A 16,211-nucleotide genomic window follows, 5' to 3' on the forward strand; every position below is an offset into this window, starting at 1 on the left:
AATTGTCAAAAAAAAAAAAAAAAAAATACAGATCTTGCTGTTTAAGAGTCTTGTTAATAACTCAGAACAGGTTCAACCGGAGGTCAGTAAAGCTTTGAAGAGAACTTTACTACTGGTTTTGGGCAATTTCTGTGTTTTATACATGTATTTTGAAATGACAGAAAGTAGAGAAAATACCAAAGCACTTAAGTTAAACAGGAAGTAGGTACCTAAATCTAAAATCTTAATGCCTACTCATCTATCACTGAAGTGAAAGGAGTTTATACTACAGAAGACTTTACAGATAGTATTACTAAACATTTCCAAGTTAGAAATCCTGAACATCATAGCCTCTGCCCAATTGTTCCTGAAACCCCAGTTTAAGAAACAATATGACACACAAAATGTAGTTGAGCCACCTGTGTACTTCTACAATGCTTTTGGTGAAAGATTGTGAAATGCCTTTAAACAAACCTGACAGGTTGGAGTATCTTTTTGTACAACAAAAATCTGTGCTTCAGTTTCCCTACATGCATGAAGGATTGCAAATGTACATTTCTCATCCTCATGACAGTCACTTAAGCACTAAATTGGAGGCTGTCAGTTAGGTAAAAGGAAGGGTAGTAACACTTTCACAGAAATATAGAATGGTTTGTATTGGAAGGGACCTTAAAGATCATCCAGTTCCAACCCTCCTGCCAATGTCAAATGTCATGACTACCATAATCCATATGTATTTTATCTTTGTTCAGTCATCTGAATGCAAATTCAGGTTATTGCACATATTCAGAACTTTAGTTTAAATTTCGATGGCTTTTTTCTGAAATATGTGTTATGTAATTTTAGCCAGAATGAAGAAAATGAGAAAGCTTTCTCATTTAGCTTCCTTTTGCTCTAATCTGTTTTCAAATTTAACATCAACACTGATCAAAAAGGAAGTTTTACTAGTAACTTTGCTGAGGATTCCAGAACTTTAAATATAGCTGCTTACAAAACTTATAATGTTTAAAAGATTAATTTATACATATCATGCAATACATGCTAATTCAATGTTACATTATACGTTTATGTAAAATTTAGACTTGTAAGTTAACTGTATTATCATACAAAATCCATTGCAATTCCTAATGTCTATGGTAAAACTATTGCAAATGTCATTATTGTGCCTGCACATGTAAAACTGTAATAAATAGATTCTTTCCATAACTAAAATACAGTTTTTACTTCTGAACCAGAACCAGCATTCCAGTGAATCCTGGGGCAAAAAATGCATCACTTTTCATCAATTAATAAGGTGGGACATGTGGTAAATTTTTTTGTATATTCCACAGAATAAGAAAGACATTTACTTTTAATATGGGCATCTGTGTCTTAGGACAGATAACTTTGGTGATACTGACAGTTGTTCTGTAGGCTAGAATCATTCAGAAAATCGTAAGCATGCATTTGACAGCAAATGCTTATATAAAATGATTTAAATAAGATGACAAAACCTATTTAGCAATACTAATGTCTCTGAAATAATGGAACAACTGTTTCTAAATTATATAATTCAAGAGACAGATTGTCTCTGTACAGGCAGAACAACATGCAAAGCATGTGATGAACCAGAATACATCAATACAAGCAGGTAAGATCCTAGCATATATTCCCATATTCTGTGGGAAGATATTTGTTCTGACTGCATTGGGAACCACATTGAATAGAATATCCTGTTACAGAGGTTGTGAATATAGGAAGGATGAAGCATACAGACAGAGAGAAAGCAGCAGATGTAGTTCATCATTTATACCCATTTTAGTTAGTTTTTAAATGTTGATGAAAATATAATATTGTTTGAAGAACATATTGTCATTAAAACAGATAAGTATAATCAATGAAGAGACTAAAACTCAACCCATCCAAAAAAATTCAGCTGATTCAAAAGACATGTAATACTAAGCTTAAATTCAAGCCATTCAAGCCACTGACCAGAGAAATAGTTTAAAGGTGAACTGGTCATTCTTGCTTCACCCCAATTCTTTCCTGCTTTCTCCACAACAGCCTGGAGGACATACTGATCTTCAGTCTAAACAATCCCAAGTCATTGCATCTTTCTTTCTGGACCAGTTCTTTAGGTTTTTTGCAATTATTCTTTGTCTTTCCTGAAGAACTGTGTACATTTTGTGAGCTTTATCATAAAAAATTCACAGCAGTGGGATTCTCCACACTTGTTGCTGAGCTTGTTTCATGGGCAGAAGAGAAGTTGAAATCCTTTGTACCAGGGAAAGAGGAAGTCTGTGCAGTGAAGATGTGCAACCTTGAGAGCTGTCAAAGGCTACCTTACGGTCAGGGGATAATGAGACAATTCAGGCAAGAGAGGCTAGAGGGAAGTATCACGTTAAGGCAAGCACCTACATTTGATCAGCAGACTAGTCTCTGGGCTCCAAGGGCTTTCTTACCTAGCTCTTCACTGACCTTGATGGACGGTTAGACAACTACATTTAGACACTTAAATTAGTGTCCCTCTAGTCTAACACTGCATTAATTTTCATTGATTATAAAAAAAGTTTTAAAAAATTTAATAATTGTTAAACCATGTGGAACTAGAGAAGAGAAACAGATGAAGGAGAAACATCCTCCTAAAATTATTTTTTAGAATACTCTGTGATCATGAATGCATTAAGAGTTTTCCATAGTTCTACAATTTTTAAATTACAGAAAATTTAAGAACAAAACATACATGCTGCATCTGAATATTCAACATACATGTTATTGTAGAGAGTTATTGCAGTATTTCCCTTGTTAGTAGCATCAATCCCAAGTGAATTTACCAGGAATACCACTCTGCATGTGTGACTCTTTGTGTGTATGTAGTGGGAGTGTGTGTCCATAGAATGGAATATCATACATGTTTTTTTCAAAGTTTTAAGTCATATCCACCGTCACTATGTTGCAACATATTCAGAACTGAATGTATTTGGAAATTCCTCCAGATTAAAAAATAAATATTTCATTTGTAAACTGACACACTTGTACAGAATCAAAAAAGTTAAGACTGGAGTTTTTTTGGTCAAAGTTTTTATTGTGAGTAATAGATATATCTAGTGCTTGTATAAAGAGGTTTTTTTTACAAATATTTTATAGGCCTATTATTGTTGATGTCTATTGCCCTTATTCTGACTTTCAAGTAATATGATTTGGATAGAAAGATAAAATAAATACACCTTATTACGATTTTTTCTTTTGTATAAAAAAAAAAGATTTTGTTTCTATAAGTGGAAGAAAGATCTGGGAATTTTGATAGATATGAGAAAAGCAAAAACAATGAAAGATTTTAAGCTGAATGCATATAGATCAAATAACATTGCATAATACTGTAAAACATCTCAAACTGCTTTTTGAAGTTACACATGTGCTGCCTACTGAAGCATACACAGTGCTCTGACATAAGGTGTGAACATCCCTGTGCTGGGCACTGCAGCCCACCTTCAGCCACCGAAGCATTAGTAACTTTGTGGTTATTGGCTCACAAATCCTAGGTTTTGATGTGTGTTTTCACTTAGAGGAGAATTGAAGATAATTTAATAGAAATGTATAAAGCTTCATGTATCAATTACTATGTGATGATTTGCCCATGGATCAGGCATGCCTTTAAGAGCATGTACATCCATTTGGTGTAGTTTGTTCCTTTCAGCTTTTGGCTCCCTTTTCCTCACCTGCCCTTTGCCAGGGAACTGTTCTGAAAAGTCAGAAATGTACTCCTGCACTTTTCCTCTCTGTGTGGCCTTGCCTTATTTCTGTGTGTGATTTTGCTTCTTAATCTTGCCTGAATTAGTCAAAACAATTATAAATTTGTAAATATAAATGTATTATTTGCCTGTTAGGAAAATGTGATAGATTATATATTCACTGCAAAGGTAGTTTCAATAACAATATGTGAAAAGGAGAAAACAGTACAGCATTTCTAATAAATATATATATTCTAATAATTTACTATTTATGTGCTCCTGGTACGGCAAATTCATTTAAATATATGCTCCTAGGCTCCAGGTCTTTTTAGTAGCATGGCTATTATTTAACCTGTTTCTGCCCCACAGGTTTTTTTCCTTGTCATTGATTTTTTCTTCCAACAGAAATGTCTGTTTTCTATTTTCTATTTTTTATAACGCTTAAATTAAAATCAAATATTGCCTATTATACAGCTACATGAAATGCAGTGATGTAGCATATAAAGAGACAGAAGATAAATTTGGATATACTTATAATATATATCTATAAAACTTGGAGATATGTATATTTTTATTCATACATACATACATACATATATAAATATATTTGTGTGTGCGTGTGAGTGTATAGAAATATATATATATGTTCCTTCCCTGCAAAGATGTAGTCAGCTTTGGATGAAGATATGAAGACACCTAAAGTTTTAATACAAAGTATTGGGTGTCATTACCCTTAATAGTCTCATGACTTGAGACAGGCTCAATATAGTTGAGCTTTATACATCTAGCCAGCTTTAACTGTTTAACTCAGATTATCATACTGAAGCAATATATGCTGTAGTGCGTTCTCAAAAGGTATTTTGCCAGAATTTATTCTTCAAAAGTTGTAATGTATTATACTCAATATTTAAAGTTTTGGTTCAGCACATGAAGTACTATAAAGAAAAACAAACACCCTGTAATATGAAATATCAGTCATCCAAAATGCCTTGTATTTGAAGAGGCATCTCACAAAATCACAGTCTTAATTCTTTGTTTGCCAGGCCATTGGGCAGTCATTCAAATTGGATGTTAAATATTTGTTTAGAATTATTTTCAACTCTGTGTACATACTTAAGAATAATTACACTTGATCAAAAATCTCTACAGAATTAAGCCAAGCTAACACTTGTATTTTGATAACTTATTTTCTTCTATTTGCATTAAAAGGATGAGAGGCAAATGCAGACTTACCAGAGATACTCACATACAGTGTTGTTTAGAAACATAGTAAATGGAAATTGCTTAAGTAACTGGTAAAAATTATAGATAGTATGGAAATTAATTTGATCAGGTAATAACGAAACCAATGACTTAATCAGAGGTATGAAAAGAATTACATGAGGGAAATAATTAAATTGAAGTGACCATAAAATCATAGAAAGCCTTTTTACCTCCCAGCAATACACCATCAGTAATTCTCCTCCAAACCACATAAATGCTATATTTATAGACTGTCAGTACAATTCTTTTAGTCAGGAAAGAATTTCAACAAATGAGACCCAAGGGACCTGCACTGAATTGCCTTTGCAAGACATTTCCTCTGAACCTGGAAACGTCCTGACAGCTCTTTGTGAGGATTCTGTCTCATACAGCTTTAGGGATCTATGATAGAGGTGTCTACATCACCTGGTCACCCATTATAATCGGTAGAGAAAAACTTTTTTTTAGAGCAGATTTATTTGATTTACTTTAAGTATCTACACTGTGAAGAGACAATTTATCTTTCTCTCAGCCACAAAAAAAGACCCTGGGATGAATCCCATTTTACATGTCTTTCTTTTGAAAATTGTAAAATGAAGATGCAGTCCTGCCTTTCTCCTCTGAAGAATAATGAGTTTTAAATCTGTGAATTGCACTGGGTTTATAGATAAATATGAAACTCTGGATGTTGAAATAGAATTGATAGATCCAATTTTCAACCAATAATTCTGATATATCAACCCACTAATGAGTGACAAATGACACGATGACTTACATAGATCAAAGGACAGATAGAAATGCCAGATTTTTAGGAGCATAAATAAAAGGAACCTGAAACTCAGTCTCAAAAATAAGTGTGTCCTGAGGTCAGATCTGTTCTTGTTCTTCTAAAAATAAATTTAAAATAAATATACAAGATTAAGACTTGTGGTTTCAATGTCATGATACTGTTGCAGATGACACACCATTTGCAAAAATGCATAAGAAACCCCAAGATTTTACAAGTATATCATGGGGTCAGAAAAAAATAAGACTGGAAGCATAAAAAAGCAAGCTTGAACAGCAATACTGCTACTTTTTAAAAAATATTATTTCCATTTTGAATTTGCAGTGTCAGCAACATGCAATATATGATACAACTTTAACCTAGAACTGTTGACTTATGTTTGAGGTATTAAAACACAGTTTTGAAGTTCTTCACATCTTGAAATATAATTTTGTCTATTCCATTTTTTTCAAGTCATGTCAATATAGGCTTTATGTTTACTATCAGAATATCATGTTCTTTCTTCCTTCCTTCATTTTATGTATTTTCACCAAAAGACTACAAGCATGAATATTTTTACTTTGTAAAAGGGACTGGAATTTAGTCTCTGTATTGCTACTAGGAGACAAAAAGTTTATTTGAGCACTGTATTTCTCCCCATGGTTTATAACATGGATGGATTTATGTATAAAAACAAATACAGTATTGCATAACCCAAGTTACAAGAAGCTTCTTTCTTCTGAGAAATAAGTCACAGTGCTCTTTCATTGAAATTTATATTCCCTGCAAACCACCAATATTTCTAGGAAGCAAAATAAATAAATATGCTGGAATTCTGCAGTTTACCCTGCTAAGGGATCATGTCCAAGACGACATTTACTATTTGTTGTGAAACGTATGTTAGGAATAGTAATTTTCTCAAGATCACAGAATCATAGAATAGTTTGGAGTAGAAGGGACTTCAACGAATATCTAGTCCAACCTTCCTGTGATAAGCAGGGACATCTTCAACTAGATTAGGTTGCTCAGAGTCACATCCAAACTGACTTTGAATCTTTCTTGGGATGGGACGTTCTTTTTGTGTTCCACCACCCTCGTAAAAAAATTCTTCCACATACCTAGCCTAAATCTACCCTCTTTTAATTAAAACCCATTACCCCTTGTTGTTTCTCAACAGGTCCTACTAAGAGGTTTTTCCCCACATTTCTTACAAGTTCCCTTTATGTACTGCAAGGCCACAATGAGGTCTTCCTGGAGTCAACCTTGGCTGATCAACCCAAACCATCGCAGACTTTCCTCATAGGAGTGGTGCTCCAGCCCTCTGATCATTGCTGTTGCTCTCCTCTGGACTCACTCCAACAGGTCCACCTCTTTCCTGTGCTGAGGAACCCAGAGCTGGATCCAGTACAGGTGGTGTCTCAAAAGATGAGAGTAGAGGAGGAGAATCACCTCCATCAACCTGCTGGCCACGGGTTCTCTCAGCTTTCTGACCAATTTCCATTTACCAGCCTCCTCAAGTCCTTCTCAGCAGGGCTGTTCCTAGCCTCTTCAACCCCAAGCTTGTATTGAAACTGCGGGTTGTTCTGACTGAAATGCAGCACCTTGCATCCTGTGATTCACCTGAGCCCACTTGTACCCTCTAGAATGGCATCCCCTCCTTCAGGTGTGTCATCTGAACCACTAAACTTGATGTCATCTGCAAACTGGCTGAGGGTACACTTGATCCCACTGTCTGTGTCAATGATGAAGACATTGAACAATACTGATCCAGCTATGGACCCCTGAGGGACACCACCTGTCACTGATCTGCATCTGAACATTGAGCCATTGACCACTACCTTCTGGATCCAACCAACTCCTCATCCACCAAAGAGTCGACCCATGAAATCCATCTCTCTCCAATTTTAGAGGGAAGGATGTTGTGGGGGACCATGTCAAAAGCCTGACAGAAGTCGAGATAGATGGCATCCATAGCACTTCCCTTGTCCACTGATGTAGTCATTCCATCATAAGCCACCGGTTCAGTCAAGCAGCACTCGCCCTTTGTGAAGCCATGCTGCCTGTTTCAAATCACTTCCCTGTCCTTCATTTACCTTAGCATAGCTTCTAAGAGGGTCTGTTTCATGATCTTCTCTTTTCTACCACTTTTAAAAACAGGTGCATTGTTTCCCTTTTTCCAATTAGCAGGAACCTCACCTGACTGCCACAACTTTTTAAAGTATGATGGAGAGTGGCTTGGCAACTACATCAGCTAATTCCCTCAGGACTCTGGGATGCATCTCATCAGGTACCATAGACTTATGTATGGACAGGTCCCACAGGTGGTCACAAACCTGAGCTTCTCTATTGTCTGCATGCCTATTTTATTTTTTACTGAACAACAAGTTCTTTTCCAGATGATGCCAGTTCTATAAAGATTGGTGTCTTGTGGTGCCAGGAACTGGAGTGAGTGTAGGTGTGTGAATGAATGTGTGAGCACTAGTGAATATCAGTCTGCTCTTGACAGTGAGCAGGTGAAGTGGCTTATTGAGAGTGAAAAACAGGGAGAGAAAGAGCCTTGTTTGTCCACTGGCCTCTATGTTGATCAAATTATTTTGAAATGTTTAATCCCAAAAAAATGGGTTGCTTATTCACCACATACAGAAACAAAAGGTTTAAAATCTTTTTGAGGCATAATGGAAAGTGGATTTTCATATGTGACCTGAAGAACAGAGATGGGGACTGCATTATGAATGTTTTTTCTTTAAAAAAGCAGCAGAGACAAAACAGTGGGTGGAAATGTATAGATGTACACATGAATATTTGTGCATATTTTACACATTTTATGCACACACAATTTCTTTAAATGCACTGTTCACTCATTTTCATTCAGAGGAAAGGTTTTACAACAGCACTTGCTTTGAAGGAGAAAGACACCTATCTATTTGATACACTAAATTATTTCTAAGCTGAAGATGTGACATGTTATTAAACTTTATCTTCTTAACAATATTGCTGTTCTGCAATCATTACGACGAAATTATAATGTGGAACAATACACAGAGAACATCTGTAAAAAAAAGATGCATTTTAAATGGTTTTGTGAATACATGCCCTGTGGTTAGACATGACTGTAGAATTGTGTTTGGATGAAACCTGAGGTGACAGTTAAGGGAGCACACTAATTTAATAACAGTTGATGAATTAAGAAACTGTATTACTTTTTAAAATCACTTAGGAAGTCTCCTTTCAAGCCCCTTGGTAGTCTGGTTGATTCTTCTGGACAGCATGTCAAAAAGATTTGGAAACACATAGTCTTTACAAACCACCGTGTCTGGTTTAGCTTCTTTTTCACTTTCTAAAGAAACTTACATCAAAGCTTTATATTTCCATTCCAATAAATATGGTCTGTACAAGGGGGTTTTTTTGGGGACAAAATAATGCTGATTATCACAAAATTTATCCTAAGCTGAATACATAACCTGCAGCATCCATCACTTTAAAATATATTTCCTTTAAAAGGAGAAGAATATGTTAATGAGACAAAGTCTTAATGGTGATAAACCACTTCTTTATGTTTTTATGCAACAGAAACCAAACCATTTACATAAATGTAAATTTCCAGGAAAACTTTTAATATGATGACACAAGTATCTAATGATTACAGTCAAATACCACAAACTTTATAAACTCAGTGTCAGAAAAATGAGTATGGAACAATTTGAGCTTGACAGTTGTGGTTTCTAAAATTTCTCTTTTAAAAACAGTCAAGGAATAACTATGACTGAAGTAAAAAAAGAACTTACATACCCAAAGGATAAGTCCCAGTAGTCAAAAAGATGTCAAATAAAGACATTTCAGTTACTTTTTCTAATGGATTTAGACCTTTTCGTATTTACCCTTGATATTTCCATTTCCATAATAGATTATTTCAATGAATTCTTTATGAATCACAAATTAACATGATGCCTGATCTGAAAAGAAATTAGTGTGTGCTCCTCTGAGTAGAGGTGGAAAGGCAATGTCATCATATATAAAAAGACAACTTCTGAAGCAGATATGTTTCTGCAGAAGAGATGGTAATTATAGTAGAAACATGTTTTTATGTACAGGTACACATTTCTAAGCAGCACAGGTTCTAGCTCCAACATCTTGTTTGTCAGTATCTGAACCTTATTAAAACCCTACAGCTAGCACTGAACAAGTTGTTTAACAATTCCATGAAAATACAATGTTAAATGGAATAAGAAACACATCCCAATTAATTTTATCTCATGCTTTTGGAAGTGACTCAAAGAGTCAACAATGTCCTGAAATGTCCAAATGTCCAGTGTCCAAAAGTCTGCTGAATTTTCTCCTTCTGCAATAGTGATAAAAATGTATTACTTCTGAAGACCATGAAGCTACAGTTTTTTAATGGAAACTGCACAGCTGACATGGCTCTGGGAGACTGAGTTAAATTCTTGTTATTAGGACTCTGAATTCAAACCTCACAATGGGATTTTTTCCATGAGCCAGAGAAAATGTCATTCACTGTTAGATCCCACAATAACCTAACAAGAATGACAGTTAAGATATAAATTAAAAGGAAATCTCTCTGAAGACATTTAGAAAAATGAATGAATTTTGCATTTGCAGCTTTGGTCATTTAAGTAAGTTTTATCAAAGGACCTTGGAAAATAAAGAAGAACCCAATATAAGTTTATAGCTGCTTTTTTTCTTGTGCTATTCAGCTCTGCAAGTCAAAAGGGACAAGCACCAAAGATAAATACCATTTTTTTATTTCTCACTACCATGTTCACGTGGACATAACCGCTATACAGAGGTGAAGGTAAACAAAAGATAGATTTATCCTATCTTTTCAGGGACTATTTTATTCCATGTATTTTAAAAAGCCCATTTTACATGAAGTCAATCTTTGATAAAATATTTATTTGCGGGCTATCCAGTCTCTACAATGCCTTTGGCAGTATGAATATGACTAGTTTTAGTGCAAAATATTAATAATTATGGAAATTTATTAAATTTACTACTTAAACTCTCAATTAATAGTTCAGAAATAGCAAATCTTTAATACTTTCTTTATTATAAAAAATTATCTGCCCTGGTCCTGCACTTTCTCCAGGTCTGTACCTTATTAAATGTTTAACTTGTGTTAAAACTGTTTAGAAGTTTAAATTTTCAGAACAGAGGTCCCTAAGGTAATTTTTTTTCTTTCTTGTGTTTTAACACTTGCACAGCTTCCACTTAGAAAGATTACCTATCTTTCCACTATACTCCATCCCACATATAGAGAAAGAAGTAGCTCTTCATTTGAATAACACAAAGGCAAGTCTTGTTTGGAAAATACAGTTCTAGGAGCAAATCTAGATAAACAGAACTATAGGGAAATACAGATGTTTTATTTCTTAAAAACTAACCTTGATAATTTAAAAAGCAGGATGTGTAATAGGGAAAATATTCTTGCTCTGGGAAAAAATTGGAAACCATTAATTTCTGATTCACCAAGAAATACCACCATAGAAAACCCACTCTTTAAACTAAATGAAATAATTAATGAAAATGCAAAAAAAAAAAAAAAAGCTGTATGCCTTATGAACTAATTTTCTTTCAGGAAGATTATTGTAAATTGTGCTTTTTGAATTAAAATGGTGCAGAATATGACGTGTTTGATCTTCATTCACTTTTGCTGATGAGCAGTTGTTAAAGGTATAATATAAAATCAGTCTGTCTAAATATTGTCTCAGTGCTTAAACCTTATCCTTTTTTTCTGCCTTATATGTATTGCTCAATTCTATTGATGCCATACCTGTCTGTCTACTTCACCAGAAGGTTTTGTGAAAGTGACAACTCACATTTTTTTATAGGTAAAAAGAAGCACATCATAAGCACAGAGCTGAGAATTTATTGTTATTTCAATTAATATTTTGAGCTGTCCAAATCAACTAAAGGATTTCAACAGAAAATCCTTGCTAATAACGTAGGTTTATTTTCAAACCAAGTAGAGGTCTCAGCATCAGTAGTTTGAAGGGACCATAGCTGTCTGCATCTAGTGAGGGTCCATTGGACACTGTAATTATTTTTTGTAGTGCTGGGATTTCCTCTTCGATAATACACCTAATATGCACTACAAAAGGAAATATTTGATATGCCACATTTCTTTCATGCAAACAATTCAAACCTTTTACCAAAGATGGAATTGCTTATTGAACTTCCTGAATTTGAAGCTTAACCTGTTGATGGGCCAGCCAAGTTGTATATTCCAATGCATATTTAATAGGAATGACAAACACATGTAAGGGCTGCTGAAGTAGAAAAACAGATGCTTCACTACACCCAGAGCTTAACAAAGATTAGTAGGCAAAAGGGTAGAAAAACACACAAACCTCTGCTGTAGATATATGTTAGCAGCGCACCTTTTCTTTTCCTCTCAAACTTCTGTTCCTGTTTTGCTGGCAGAAACAGGAAAAATATTCTCTTAAGGAAAAGTCTCACAGGTAAAGCTGAAGACTCGGTCAGAGGATGATGGTTAAATAGAAGAGAAGAAATAATTATGTAACATTAATATATTACACAGCTTTTTCTTGCTCCACAGGAGTTCATCTTAAAAAAAAAATATACTTATTCCTGCACATCAAGGAAAATTAAGTGGTTTTTATGACTTAGATACCTAGAAAGAAGAAAAGAAAATTAAAAATTGAAGAGCAAAAAATCAAACCCATTAAAACCTGAGGAAATAGGACAAGATCTTACACAGAGGATGACTTTATATTTTCCTAAATAGATTAATAACAAAAAAAAGATATTTCTCAGTAGTTACCATCTCATGTCTCTAAACTAGTTAGAAGGGAATTACAGTAAGAGATTTTGATCCACCATTAGAAGCTGTTCCAAGCTGTGGTAATAAGTTCCTTAGCTCTTTCATCTACCATGTGAACATTAAATACATGGTGCAATTTATCTTCTTCACAATCTCCTTTAGTAAGTTGGAGTAATCATCAACAACAAATCCAAAAGCAGCTCTCACAGAGGCTTGCGGGGCTGGCAGTCAGTTGGTAGAAGAGATTCTAGCTAGAAAAGCATTTTAAGAGTCTGGCACACAAACCTAGCAACTTGTGTTCTTATACTAGGTTAATGAGCACTGATAATCTTAGCATGTTACACAAATAAGCTGTTGTATTTTACACACATTAGGTCGAATAAAAAAGCGAACTTCAAATTTGCTAAGGATTGTATGAAAACAGGAAGTAAAACAGCAAAATATTTATTAAAAGTTGCTCATAAATATGTTCAGCTTTAAGGAATGAAAAAGCATATCATTCCTAAAGCAAAACATTCCACTTAATTTTGCCTAACCAAATTTATTCTGTAACGGATATTGAAACTCGTATCAGAACATGCATAATAATCTGCTATCTTGCAATACAAATTTCTCATTCTCTTATAACTTCTATGTAACCAGGCCTTCCAGCAATCAAGCTAGATGGAAAATTTTAAAGATATAGTGGAAGGTGTTGAATAAACTTTTTCAAGGGGAAAACAATAAAATCACAGGCTTACCTCTTAAAATTTCTATAGGGTTCTAGGAAAGATTAGAAGTCAGTAATGTCAAAACATAACACTCGGACAAACTGAAATATTTAATTATTGACAACTGTGTTCGACTGAAAAAGTAAGTGTTAGTTTTGGAAAAAAAGTCTTCCTGTGTGAAATACTGAGGGTTTTGATTGCATATTTTTTCCATCAAGCTGTACTTTGATGGAAAATCCCCAGTCACCTTAAGATGTAATTCTTTTTCTTCCCCTCCTCATATAAATATTTCTTTGCTTGTTTGCATTGTGATATTTTTACCCCAAAAGAGAAAGGAACCAAAATAATTAGTTATACACTAGTCAGTTTATTAGGACCTTACGTGTCTGTGTTGTTTTAAAAGCCCACTATGGAGACCATTGCCCAGTGGTGAAAAACAAACACTTAGACAGTTGCTACCTAAAACACCACAGCATAAATTTATCCAGGCTACAAAATTTTACATACATGAAAAAAAGAAAGTGGGAAAAAAGTAAAAAAGAAAATAAAGAAGAGATGATAAAGAGAAATATATGATAGGTTATGCAGAGAATGATGGATAAATACTTGAAATATTTTAATGATTTTTTGTTATCCTTTTTTTTTATTAAGGACCTTTTATTTTTGTGTTTTCTTGTGGGGTTTTTTACAGTTTGTTTGTTTTTGTTTTTGTTTTTGTTTTTAGTTAAAACACCATTTATGTTTTTCAGTTCTCTCTTGGATCTACCTTTTAGAAATGAGACTGAGGATTCACTGTAGTACCAAGAGAGTACAACTGTGTATTAAACCAACAATTTTCCGTAGACTTTTTGGGTATTTCTTGTCTGAAAAAGCATTTTATGTAGGAATAAAATGTTCACATTTTTGTGGCAGTGTATTTTCATATTTAGGTAGAAAACAACCACATTTTTAATTTATGTCCATTGTCAAAGAATTACATGATTTGTGTCTAATCTTCTGCTTTTAAATTGCAGGAATAAGAATCATTTTTGTGTCTATTTCTAAAAAACTTTTGAACTCTTATGTTTGTGTTTAATCTCCAGCTGCAATTTTTCCATTGAATTTGTATGGATGACTATCTGTGATTATTGCAATCCTTCATTTCCTCCACAGGTGGGTAAATAATTGGTCTGGTAACAACACATCCATGTTTGTACTACCTTTCAGAGGTTTAATTTACAAGATTAATATATAACAGACCTATCAAAAGAGTACAAATTATAGGCTTTTCTATTAAATAAGACTCTATTAGCAAAAATTTAGGAAACCACTCCCAGATATAGGTCTAGATAGGTCTGAGAAATTTGGTTTCCACAAACATATACAAGTATGTTATATGTATACAAGTACATATTATGAACTAACTAACAGCCATTCTAGGACAAATCAAAGATCAATTTAGTATCCAGTCTTCAAAAATAGCTAAATTATATACCTAAACACTATAAGAAACATGGAAATATAGTTGTGTAAATTTTTGCTCTAAATCTGTATGGAAGTATTGGGTTTCAGGTAACAGATAACGTACCAGAGAAGGATTTTGAAAAGGCTGATTACTAATTAGCATGAAGCACTGCACTTAGACCAAAGAGTCTTGTTCCAAGTGCTGCTTCATAATTTGAAAGATTCAAAGTAGAATTTTATGTAAAAATATTTTTAATTTAAAACAAACATTACTGATACACTGTTTAATAATTTGTCCTTTTGACAATCAAAAGAGTATATTAAGTAATTTTTAAACCTGGAAGAACATTTGAAAAACTAAGATTGTTACCCTTGAAATGCATGATATATTGATCAGCAGTATATCAAGAAAACAAGAATCATTAATTCAACTAGTACAGAAATTTCAGCATTTTATTTAGGCATTTGAAGTCACCAATTCTGGAAAAAAAGTGTTTTTAGTAATAAACTTAAGTAGCCACAGTTCACCATCACCATCATACCACTATCAGAGAAGTACTGTTTAATTTGATGCAGCTTTCTTATTACTGCATCTCTGTATCTTACAAGAGTTAGGTGAAATCTTTTATTTTGTGACAGTGTTTGGTGATTATTGCCTTTTTCCTTAACTTCATATTCTGTGTATAGAAAAGAAAGACTGTAGACTATTTTGCCCTAAAAAATCTTTAGCAGAATAATATTAGAACCACAGATATTGTCCCTAGAAGGAACTTCTGGGGGCTGTCTAGTCCAGCCTCCTGCTTCAAGGGCCTGAGGTTCCATGGCTACTTTAGGTACTGTTATCTACCTGCTGCACTAGTGAAGAAGGTTTTCTTATTATCCAAATGTCTTTTAGGTGTTTACTATTCAGATTTACCTTTACAACCCACATTGTGATCTTCTTAGCATACTTAGGTGTTAGAAAAAATGACAGGAAGAAACAGACACAAACCTTTTACTTTTTCAGGAGACTGTGTCATGGGAGTCTTCAGCATAATTTTTGTGAGATATTTTTTAAGATATGGTCAGATCTTATAGTTAAGAACAGGCTCTGGTCTTGTCTAGTTCCAGCTTATGCTGTTTGGGAAATGGTTGGGTGCAACAACACCCTGATGCTTTTGTAAGTACTGTTTTTCTATATGTATCTGTGCGACAAAACCCTAGACTTCTAAGATGCTTCTGCATCATTCTATATCCAAAAAAAATAATTCCTTACCTTTAATGGCCCTTGGATCAGGGCATTAATCAAAAATTCAGAGGGAATTATTTTCTTTACATGATTGCTTTTACATGGGAAAATGATAAAGCTATATTCTCTATATTCTGTAGTCATTTTTATGAATAAAAATAATCATGGAATCTGAGCCTGCAAGAAGTCCAACTTCAGTCCTTAGAGCATATAATAAACAACAACTTCAAAATCTATAGAATATGATTCAGCCTTCATAATATCATGTATGGCAGCATGAAGATAGCTATCCTCAGCACAACATCTCCCTTCAGGGAATCCAAGTGAGTGAGTG

At 34.1% G+C, this 16,211-nt stretch overlaps 1 long non-coding RNA gene across 2 annotated transcripts in view; it reads left to right on the forward strand.

Moving 5' to 3' along the window:
• The window catches only part of LOC125322138, a 70,846-nt gene extending 56,407 nt beyond the window's left edge, over positions 1-14,439 (forward strand). For both annotated transcript variants that reach the window (XR_007201862.1, XR_007201861.1), the window contains one exon: positions 14,289-14,439. This is a non-coding gene — a long non-coding RNA (uncharacterized LOC125322138). The remainder of the gene's footprint in view (positions 1-14,288) is intronic.
• Positions 14,440-16,211: the final 1,772 nt, after the last annotated feature.

The sequence above is a fragment of the Corvus hawaiiensis genome, chromosome 2 (genome assembly GCF_020740725.1).
Source record: "Corvus hawaiiensis isolate bCorHaw1 chromosome 2, bCorHaw1.pri.cur, whole genome shotgun sequence".
NCBI lineage: Eukaryota > Metazoa > Chordata > Aves > Passeriformes > Corvidae > Corvus > Corvus hawaiiensis.